This window comes from Macadamia integrifolia, chromosome 5 (assembly GCF_013358625.1).
Source record: "Macadamia integrifolia cultivar HAES 741 chromosome 5, SCU_Mint_v3, whole genome shotgun sequence".
NCBI classification, from domain to species: Eukaryota; Viridiplantae; Streptophyta; class Magnoliopsida; order Proteales; family Proteaceae; genus Macadamia; species Macadamia integrifolia.
In genome coordinates, this window is record NC_056561.1 from 46,668,288 (window position 1) to 46,680,846 (window position 12,559).

The 12,559-nt window shown below is 36.4% G+C and overlaps 1 pseudogene; it reads right to left on the reverse strand.

Moving 5' to 3' along the window:
- Nucleotides 1-4,899: 4,899 nt before the first annotated feature.
- Nucleotides 4,900-9,912, reverse strand: LOC122078128 (annotated as a pseudogene).
- Nucleotides 9,913-12,559: the final 2,647 nt, after the last annotated feature.

Sequence of the window (12,559 nt, forward strand, 5' to 3'; positions counted from 1 at the left end):
ACAAGACATCATTGTAGCATTAAAATTGTCAAACCATGCTCTAGGCGACTGTTTAAGACCATTATAGCCTTACGTAACTTGCAAACATGAGTAATATCCTACCCCTGAGCAACATAACGCAGAGGCTACTCCATATACACCTCATCAGCCAAATCACTATATAGAAATGCATTTTTAATATCTAACTGAAACATCTACGAAACAAAGTTAACAACTACAAAAATAAGCGAACGAATAGGATAGAAAGACTCGAAGTAGTCAACCCCATAAGTCTAGATATAGCCTTTGGTAACTAAACAAGCCGTGAGCCACTCAACAAAGCCACCAGGAAGGTACTTAATAGTGTGATCCCAACTACACTTAACCAGGTCCTTACCAGGAGGAAAATCTACCAAACTCCAGGTGTTACATGTTTGAGTATCCATTTCAACATCAATGGCAGCCTTCCAAGGAGGACGACAAAGGGCCTCAGTATGATGCGTAGGTATAGTAGAGGTAGACAATAACAAGGCAAGACTATGAATAAAAAAAAAAAGATGGGAAAGAGAAAAAACTTATCAATAGGAGACACAGTATAGACTTTTGAGTACAAAAATGTGTACCTTTATGCAATGCGATTGGTAAGTCATGAGGCAATGAAGTAGGTGGAGCTTCACCAAAGGAAGAAGCTAGTAGATGTCAGACGTGGTGAAAACGTAGGAGCAGTATAAACCACATCCTATTGCACTTTCTTGTTCTTGCATTGATATACCTATAGGGGTCGTCTAGATTGAACACTAGGAGCATTAAGATATGTGACTAACATAAAAATAGGAGCAGTAATAATGTGCCACTCGTCCCTAGAAGAGACGGAGAGAAGCAACAGATCCTCAAAAAGAAGATGACATCAGCACACACAAAATACCTATGAGAGATAGGGCCATAACACCTATCTCCTTTCTAGGTGCAAGGATAACCTAGGAAAATACACTTGATAGACCTAGGGGAAAGCTTAACAAAAGATAAGTGTAAGTTATAGACAAAGTAGAGACACCCAAAAACACGGGGAGGTAAAACAAAGGTGGATAAGCCAGGAAAAACAACAGAGAAAAGAGGCTTGGCAATAACAGAGTAGTGCATACGATTAATTAAATAACATGAAATTAACACCCCATCACACCAAAATTACTTTCGAGCAGGCAAATGTAACATGATAAGCACATGCAACCTCTAGAAGATGTCTATTTTTCCATTTTGCCACTTCATTTTGTTGTGGAGTGTAGGAACAACTGGTATGGTGAATCATTCCATGGGCAACACAAAACTCATAAATCTCATGTTGAACATATTCCAAAGCATTATCAAAATGAAAAACTTTAATAAAAGTGCCAAATTGAGTCTTAATTTCATTATAAAAAATTACAAAAACTGACAAAAAATCTGAACGATCCTTCAAGAGGTACAACCATGTGAGATGGGAATGATCGTCCACAAAGGTAACAAAATACATAAAACCATGCTTGTTCTTGACATGACAAAGACCCTAGCTATTTGAATGGACTTAAGAAAATAAAGACAGACTACTAGCCTCAAAATGAGAAAGAAAGGACACACAATGGTGTTTTCCTAACTTGTAAGCTCCACACTTTAATCTAGATGCAGACTTGAAAGCAGGAAATAACAACTTTAACCTAAATAAAGATTGATGACTTAAATGACAATACCATTGGAAATGAGTCACCTCACCAACAGAAGTAGTAGTAACAGAAGTAGGAGCACCACAATTGAGGTAGTATAATCACGCCCTCCACCAATTATCTTCCTTGTGTGAAGATCTTGAAAAACACTATGAGTAAGGTAAAGTGCACATAACAGTTTAAGGATTTAGTTAGGTGACTAACCAAAAGAACACTTAATGGAAACTGAGGGACATGTAATACAGAGGAAAGACTAAGGAAAGAGGTTGGCCAAACTCTACCATAACTAGAAACTATGGTGGATGACCCATTAGTGAGTATCACATAGGAACAACGATAATTATTACTACAATATGTAAATAAAGAAGACTCATCAGTCATATAGGTAGAGGCCTCAGAGTCAATAATCCAAAAAGTAGTAGTAAAGAAGGCAAGTGTACCTGCGTAGCTAGAGTAGCGGAGGAGGAAGGCCCAGAAGATGTACCATTGGATGCTTCAAGACTTTATAACTACTGTAATATCACACGAAGTAGTAAAGGAACTACCACCCAGGAAGGTTCCTGATGTAGAGTCACCAACGGATACTGTATCACTACCACAATCAGAAACTGTATGATTTACCAATTGAGTTGCCCATTATAGCTTGCCATGCTTGGCCTAACACGTATCAACCATAGGGTTGAGTTTACCACAATGAGTGCACTGTTAATTGGCACAGTCTTCAGTACCTCGATAACCACCACCATGACCTCTTCCAAAGCCACGACCAGCTAATAGAAGCAGAATTATCCTTGGGCGAGGGGTCAAATTTACCAAAAGTAATGCGCAAAAGACAAGAAATATCAGCAAGTGTGGGAACACTCTCACCATCAAGTTTGTGACCCTTGACACTCTTCATATTAGAATTCAAACCAGCAAGAAACTTGGATACAAAAAATTCATTACGTTAACCATTGAGCTTGTTTATACCAGTGGTAAGGGGTTGAAACACATTCATTTCCCCAATAAGGCATTTGAAAGCATTGTAATAGTCTTCGAGAGACTTATTCGATTGTTGGAGCTGAAACAACTTCTCAAACAAATCATAAGCATTATTCATGTTCTTCTCCTGAGAGTAGGTATCCTTCAAATCATCCCGAACACCCTTAGTAGTGGTTTGGAACATAACATTGGTAACCATATCAGAGTAATGGCATCCTCCTTCATCCACTCACCGTAGCCACTATCAATAGAAGAAGACTTAGATGTAAGATACTTAAGCTCGTCGCAAGCCATGATATAAACTTTCGTAGCTTAAGCCCATAGAAAAATGGTTGGAACTGCCCTTGAGATTAATAGAGGTAATAGTCACATTCATTGAATTCGAAGAAGGTGTAGGGTTGGTAGACTTGTTATCAATCATAATAATAAGTACCAAGGTGACTAGCAAAAATAATCAGCAGTAAAGGAAGTAAAACCAAGCCCACGAGAAAAATCAAGGGTTTCAGGGTTTTGAAACCACCCTAAATCGATAGGCAATAGAATAGTAGCACGAAGGCTAAATAATCAACTATAAATCATACCAGATTGATGGCTGAGTAGGACTAGAAGAACAAACCAGCAGTAGATAACCTTCCAAGTAGCGTAGAAAACCATAAATCAGTCCCAAAGAGAAATCAATTTCTTATGGTTTTGATGGAGCATCAACCAATGGAGCACATATCCTTGTAGAGCCATGTACCAGAGGATTATAAAGCAAGAAAACTAGCAACCATAGTAGAAATACCAAACATATCCCAAAAAGAAGCCACAGACATCAACCAAGAAGAAGCACCAAAATCGATTTATCTACTACTGCTCCAACCTAGCAGTAGTAGATAATCAAGTAGACAATATAGAAGCACTCCATCAATAGAGGAGGAGGCTAAATGCATAATAGGTGTAGTAATAGGTGGCTGCACACCACAGGGTTTTCAAACAAAGAAGAAAATCAGTAGAGAGAGAAGGAGACACCCTCGATTTGATTGAGGCTCTGATACCATGTTGCAAACTAGAATCTAAGTAACCAAACCAAGACCAAACAAGAAGAAAGAGATGAGGCCACCGAATGGTCTGGAGAGGCAGCCTGCAATTCTGTGTTAGGTCACTATTGCAGACTCTTCCTCCTTATATATATACGACTTAAAAAAGGGTTAGGTTAGAGGTCTAAAATACCCCTAACCTACTTATTACATTGGTAAAAAGGACACTAAGCCCGATAGGACAGTATTGCCCCTAGAACTTCATCAAGTTTCAATTATGTAATTAATGATGATAGTTGGTTATAAATCTTTGAGGGGTTCCTATTGACCATGATTTGATTAATGAAAAAAAAACGAAGTTTTGCTTTGTGCTAATCGGTGAGAAGCCAATGGTGAGATACCAATGTCTGTGAGAGACAGACCAAGGCTATAGGTGAGAGGCCTTGGTCATATCCCCATCTCCTTCCCTTCTTCTTCCCCATCAATTCTTTGTTTATATTTTTAATATTCTGCAACAACCTGGTGTCTGAGAAGATATCAAAGCACTGTTACTACTATTGAGTTGTTTTTAGATCCCTGAAGCCTGTTCTAATCAAGTTCCAACTTCCAACGGGTTATGGTTTTGAAGATGAAAGTTCCTATCCTGCAGCTCAACTTCTGGAGATTTTCTGTAGAGAATTTTGTGGACTTGGAACTCCTGATCAACCAATCCATTCTAGCCCAAGTTTTGAAAGTGAAAAACCACCCAAAGTCCTCCCTTCAATGGTAGTTTGAAGCTGATCTATTGGTTGGGTTAGATGTTATCAGTGTTTATTTGTTGCTGGAACCATTTGTTAAAGTCCTCTGTTATCAGTAACTATGACCCAACTGTAGGTTAGGACTTCATTGACCAAGCCCTACATTAAAGGTTAAAGGAAAGAAGGCATTGTAACATATTTCTCAACGAGATGAATGTTAACTAGTGATAATTATTTTCTTTGTAACTCTAGCCATGGAGCCTGTTTATGGGCCCATTTCTCCAATAATGTTTTCGCAAACTTTTCATTGATAAATTGACTCTTACTCATCTCCCTTACAATTATGAAGAGACAAATTTTATTTTATTTTGGGGGGGGGGAGGGGAAGAGGGTGCATGATAACAAAGTTTCTCTTAATACATAAAAGAATCCACCCAAGACAAGTATTTGCATCATATGAAAATTATAGTTTCAAAGCAGATCTCATTAAACAATGGGATATGCAAGAAGCAAATATGTAATGCCAACCTTCTTTCCTTTTTTGTTCTTCTTAGAAATTCCACCTAATATTACGTAAGGCTGGACTTTGTCAATATGAAAACAAGAAGCATATAATAGGTCTTAATACAAATTATCGTTGAGTAGTCTCTTAAACATGGACTTGCCTCCACCAATAACTAAGAAATAGATAAGGCCCACATACAAGGTCCAGGTCCCATATTTCGATTGCAGGTTCCATTGAGCCAACTGCTATGAAGTTTCCTGCCAAAAAGAACAAGTACTTTAGGAGGGAAAAATATAGAGCACGCGAGGATGACTAATAAACTCACACTCCGATTAACAGATGGTGCAAACAATGATAAGAGTCAAGGTAAGAGGTAGAGTATAATCTCCTGAATCATACTAAAATCCATGAGATGACATTGTATAAGTTTGCATCACTTTGGTCATTGGATTCGTAGCGATGTATGCCCAACTTATTGGTTGGCTATTCTTGGAATCACACCACTTCTCTAGATCTCAATAATGATGACAAATAAAGAGGATTGCAAAGACCAGTAGTTCACTTCATCACTTCATCTTTCTTTTGGCAGATGGGTTAAGGGGGGAAGAAAAAACTAAAATTCAATTGGTTTGGGAATAGGAATTTACATTCCTAAATAGAGGTTTAAGATGGAGTGGAGCTAGGGATTAATGCTGAAATTGGAATTCGGAACTCATGTAAGTGAACAATAATCTTTCACTTGGACCACTGGCAAGGATTAAAGTATCATATCGTAGGGTGTCATATCGTATCATGCATAAACACTAAAATGGAGAACAATATATTCAATTGAAATTGTTCAAAAAATGAGGTTCTTTAAGAATAGGAGCAACTAGGGTGATGTTGTGCACTTTATTGTCAGTGGTGAAGCCTAATCTCAATTTAATCCAACATTAGTGCACTTCTCTATGTCGTTTGTTCAGATAACCTCTCCCATATTTGAATTAGCATAAACTATTTTTTTTCTTGGTTATTTGGAACTCTTATATAGAACCCAGACACAGATATTTCTTTAGGGCTTTCTTGAACAAAATCAAACACTACATTGAACAAAATACATAGAATCGAATGTCAAGCACACCTCAAAATTCAAAAGAAATGTTTAATCATACCTTTGTCACCTCCTTTAAGAGGACAATCAAGCCATGTTGTGCAAAGGGGAAAGGCTAGAAGGATGATATCATGTTGAACAAATATGTTTGGATCACCATCATCTGAGTCCTCAAATATCCAAACCTGCAAATTAAAGTTATTTATGCTTTTTTTTTTTTACATAAAAGCTAATCATCACACAATGAGTGAATGCTACAGAGGGAGGCAACAATTAATGCAATTCTTGTTCAAAAAAAATATCACATGCCTCAAGATGACTGACATCATCCTCATTATGAGCACAAACTATAACTGTGTATGATGGTTTTATGGCCAAATCCTCAATTTTCCTCATCATCTTCGTCCTATTAGAGATAACAATGCAACTAAACCAAGATATGGAACATCTATTGCTAAATTGAAAATAAGAAAGTAACAAAGATTACATTTTTATCTTTCAGATATGGATCCATGTCATTACTTGGATAATAGGTGTCTCTGAGGCTGGTGCTAAACAGCTCAATGCCCGAGGTTAATAAAAAAGAAACGCGTTTTTTTTTTTTTTGTAGTCCATTCAAATAAAAATTATGTTAGGATATTTTTAAAGTTCTTACTTAGATATTTTTTGTTGAGATTTTAGGACCTCCATTCTCTTACAAGGCTAGCCCATAGCTCAAATGGACGATCAACATAAGTTTAAGTCCTACCAACTGTGGTAACAAAATAAGGTAGGAAAAATATTGAAAGTATATAAGCATATGCAAATAACTCATTGAAGATACCATCATCCTTTTCATCATAGTGATCCATGTCAAGCTCCCTAAGACCATCCGTTATGTCTTAGAAGTTCGTCCCATAACTTGTATTACATGTCTTGCCAACTACATCTGCCGCTGCCAATGCATGGGAAACATCATTTGTCTGCTTGGCTGTATCAACATCCATGTGTTCATCTTCCTCATTGTCATTATCTCCACTGTACAGTGAAACAGATTTCAGAACTATACAGAAATAAAAATAGAGATTAATCATAGGAAGAACTCAATCAAAAAAGAGATTCAATAAGATCCTTTTCTTCGAGGGAGTGAAGAATTTATCACATGGGAAAATAAAAAATAGATAGCAGCAGCAAGAGGGAGAACAAAAACAGCAGGAGAATACAACCAAACAACCCACCCCACCCCCAACCTCCATACAAATAAACAGGTTTTCTATCTTAGTTGATGAGTTGTTAATTTTCACGCAATTCAGACCAGCAAGAAAGAAAATATTTTACTTTACAACTCATCTCCTTGATTCAAGAATCAGAATAGTCAAACATATTGTTGTTTCCCTTCCTCCAAATAGAGATTACATATGTACACAAATTGGGTATAAGCATGTAGGGCAGTGATTACATCACTAACGGATGAAATTAGCTCTCCCGATCAAATCAAATGGCATAAAAAGGTATCCAGGGGTATTCATTTATATAAACTAGGAGGGTAAGTCCACTTACTAAAATATCCAATGATAGTTTTTTCCTGTTCATGGAATTGGTCGGGCAAGTTTCAGTAGGTAATGCAATGATTATGTTTTTATGGATATATGTATGTAAGCTTGTACGTATAAACTATGAAGCATGAACCTAAGCAAGAACCAAATATTTTTGCATTATTTTAAGCACATTAGACAGGTAGATATGTACTAAAGCAACGAAACACATGCAACAAAGAAAATTGACGAAAAATGATAGTTTAAAATCATAGGATGATAGTGCCCTTCAGAACAACTCAACGCACTTTGGGTGGGGTTAAGTTCAAATGTACCCATTACCCAGTAAAGGAATGCGTGCAATACAGGAAGGGAAGAGAAAGAGTTGAGAGATAAACTAGAAAAGCAAATGGACTAACAAAGTATGGTGCAACTGACGAGCACCAAACTACATGCGTTGCAACAATGGAAAAATATTCCATCACTTTTTATTTTTAGGGCCATATGATATTATCACAGAACGTAGTATAATGGCACATTTTGGCAAAGACATGAAAAAGCTTATGATTTAGCTTCCAAGGAAGTCCAAAGCATACAATTCACAAGCAACATTAACCTAATTATAACCATGACATGGATGATGCGTGAAATCATTGTGGAAATATTGCTTCTATATGTATAGTACAAGCCCTTAAATTTTTAATATTGATTTCAATAGTGCCACGTGTTTGTTTCCTTTTGTTAATTGCCAGGTTGCCATTGACATAGTATAAGCAAATTAGCACGTATTATCACAAAAGAAAGAGGTTTCTTAATTTATCACCTATGTTGAAGTTTTTTTTTTCCCACATGACCAAAGTCAAGTTTGAAGCTACTAGTTCATTTAGACGTAGTTGTTCCCTTTTGGATAGGGAAATTATATCTGCCAAACCTTAGTTGATTGTACCTACCAATGAGACCCCATCAAGAAAATACCTCTTTTTCTCTAAAGCTTGTCTACATAATTGGGAACCCTTATTGTTTTGCACTTCCATCCAATTTAGTTTTGTAGATCTATAATCTATTTCCAAGTGTACTATGGAAGGTAGGGCATTACACAGTACTGTTTGCCAAAGGTTCTAGCCTCGTCGCAATACAATTAAATTTAATTATCAAATGACCGAAATTATGCAAAATTTTTTGGATTCGATCAAAATCAAAACAAAATGACAACCTAAACTGCAGTGTGACTAAATGGACCAAAATTTGCAAAATGACTAAAATTTCACCGAAAATATTTCAATTTCAACAGAAATCAAAATGGGGTTGAAATATGAAATTCCAAAAATTGATTAAAATGTAAAGGACACTCCAAATCAAATCTTCCGAACAAAATCGATCATGCAATATGCAGAAGAACACTAGTTGTTAGATCTGCATTACTTCCCCCATTCAAGTCCTATTCTACCTGGTATATATGAGTAAGCTTTTGGATGCTAAAGGGGTCCAACTACTAAGAGGTCATTATCCTTCCTGGAATACACCATTTAGCACTATGCTTAAGGGCTTTAACCCATAAAGGAGTGAAGAGGAAAATAGAAACGGGAGAGGTAGGGAAGGAGAGGCAGTAGAATCAACGGACGCATAAAGGACAGGAATATGTAACCTGGAAGTGGCAAGCCATCCAACTTTGAAGTGCAAAGATTTCATTTCTTGTGTTCTCATTAGCTATCATGAAAGTTACAGACACGGGTTAAATACCAAAATATGTTTGTTCTTCTCCCTCACAACTATACAAAGTTAAAGAATATGACATCTGAAACCATTAATGTATCTTTACTGAATACCTGAGTCTCATTGATGATGTGAGGCCCGTGATCAACAAAAATCACTAAATTCAAACTATCCAAGCATAGCTTTCTTAGGCCACTTTGTACCTTTAGATGCATCGTTATGTGTGTGGTTTTTGTCTCTTCTCCTTATTTTTTTACATTACTTGATAAACTCCCCTTAGAAGTCATCCCATTCATAAAAGATCTTTGAAAGATATAATGAAATTCAAAATAACTACAGTGATGGTAAATGATAATGCCAATCACACTGAGTCTAGATACCAATATCTTCCCCCAATAAAAGACAAAATTCGTAAGCACCATAAAACAGTACAAATCCCACTTTTGCAGGGTCCCTGGAAGTGTGGAATGGAGTCAATCCTATCCTTTTGACAATTTTGCATGAAATAGCCAAAATGCTTAGTTAAATTAATAACATGAATGAGTTAGCAAGTCATACCTTCTCTTTAAAGCACAATTCTTAAGTATCTCTTCAATTTCCTCTTTAGAAGGTGGCTCTGCCACAACTGGAAGAGATTTTGAAACCCCTTTAGGCACTCAAGAAATGGATGCTATCATTTTGCACACAGATGTGTTACCCACAAGGAACAACTAAGAGAGTAAGCCTCAACAGAAAAAAACAATCATTAATTCCATTGGTAAGGATCCTATGACACCTTTGGCCAAGAAGAGTGACCCAAATATTTAGAGAGAAGAGAGAGGCACGAGAGTTATTAGTCACTACATTAATAAATTCCTTTCCTTTTAATGAATATTTTTCTTTTGGGACAAAGATTTCTGTTCGTGAGCTGTGAGGGGCCCCTGCACCACAGACAGGGACATGCAATGACCAATGTGCCCCTGCCTAGGGTTGTGCACCCCTATGTGTGAGTGCAAGGGCCTCTCGAGGATAGAAAACTCTTGCCCTTTTCTTTTCATATAAACAAGAAGAGATCCAGATGATAAGATAAGCATTGCAATTGAAAATTAAGAAAGAAGAGATCCAAAGGATAACATTAGCATAGCAATTAACACCCAAATAATAAAAAGGATAATAAAATGAACTCAAGAGAAAAGGGTGAAACAAGGCATTGTAGTTGAACAACAATCACCAATGAAAACGTCAACAGATAATAGTGGGCCTCACTGTCTTGGACTAGGAGTTTTTATCAAGGTTTTGCCTTCTGGAGCACCTTACCACTCTGTTGTTATATTATAATTTTCTTCAATAAAGTAATAAGGTCATCATTCACCTATGGAGAAGTGGGAGGGGCTGAAAAATGATATGACCAAAAGCTAACAACAAACAAGGGTTTGTAAATTTGGGCCAGAAGATGCAAAATCTGTGTTATTTTCAAGAGAATTTATGGAATGGCATAAAATCATACAACTAAAAAATAATTTCCTTTCTCTTTTATAAAAATCCATTAACGGGTGTTCTGAATTATAACCACTCAAACACAAAAACAGCATCCAACTCAAATATATTGTTCTTGGAAGGAATCTATCATAGTTATCTCCAAGTGATAAGAGAAAAATCAAGAAGCGGACATGAGGTGCCAAGCGTCGACAAGGAAGTAAAAGGCATATCAAAGAGAAAAAAATAAAAAATAAAAATAAAAAAATAAGAAGAAGAAACAAAGTGATGGGTTCGACTTGCAGAGAGGGAAAGAGAGAATTACACTAAAGCCGTTTTGGATGAAAGGAAAATGATGGTGGCTTGAGATGTAGTTCCGAGGGAAGTAGAGAACCTCAACAAGAGACCTTAGCGTTTCAATGACGATGATAGCTTCTCCGTCTTGAAAACATTTGCAATTCATGGCGGCAGGCTCGAGCTCAATGTTTTAAAAAACATGAATCGGTGATGGAATCGTCAGGGTCCAATTCTAATTCAGATCGGTGCACTCTCACTGGCGTAGTGTAGGGGCCACGCTACCTTTCATAAACCTTCTCCCTAAAATATATAAGGGAAAAAGAACTTTGCTTGAAGTCCCGTACCTTTCTAGAAGATATGGTAATCGATCAATAAAAAAGAAACATGGACTACTACTGGGATTAAGCTCTGTTTTGAACTGATTCGGATCTCATTTAGGAAGCTAGTTTTTCAAGGTGTTAAAGTACATAAATTTTGCACTCATATCACCATCACCCTTTATTTATTTGATTAGATTCCATGAAAATATTTCACTTATGCCATGTTGGTTTTACCGTAAAATATGTGATAGAATCATAACTTATATTCTATTTTTTTGTGACTTGGTTTTTTTTTCTGCACATGACCAATAAACACATTTGAAAATGATTTGAGTAAAGGAAATAATCAAGCCATATAATGAGAGTGGAGTTTTATGGGTGTTAAAAAGATCACTGATCAAGATTCAATCAATATTTTAAGAAAACAAAATCATGTCATTCTCTTGCCCTTAAGCTTTACAACCCCCAAATAAAAGGAGATGAAATAAAAAGGAAAATGTAATGTTCATGGACCATGGTGAATTTCGTAGATTCATCAATTGTATGGCAAGAAATAATGGAAATTGGGTTTATGCTATATAGAATCATTTATCCATCTCATTGGTAAATTTTTAGCCCCATAAGAGTATAGATGGTCAAAATCATGGTTAAATATATTTTTAAGAGGCTTTGGATTTATACATAATGCTCATTTTTTTTGTTAAAATTTGGCAAATAAGCCATTTATAATATGGACTTGCCTATTGCTTGTGAAGAGGTGATTTGTGAACCTCTCAATATTCACTAATGTTGGTGAATCTCATTAGGAAAAAAAAAAAAGCCTTCAAAATTAATGGGATTTTTTTTTTTTTTTGTTGTTGTACTTGTTCATATTTCCTCCCATTTTATTTGTAGTTTTAGGATTTTCCTTTTGATAAAGGGATCTTTTTATCGACACCTTCGTAACCTCTTTTTTATAACTCTCAAGCATTAAAAGGAGGCATTACGAGTCAAGGGTGGTGGCCTGTTTATAGGAAGTGGGTTGGAGCTAGGAGAGTTGGAGAGGGCTGCACAAGGAAAGGGAAAGGCGGTGGTGCAAGGTTGGAGAGAGAGAGAGATTAATGGTACCTGGGGATGGGGTTTGATTTTACATTCCCAAACTTGTCCATGGCAATTCTATCTATATAATGATATGACTCCAAAATAGCTTGAAAACCTTTTTTTCTTATGATGAATTCTTGAAAACCCATTTTAATGCTTCAAAGTAATGACT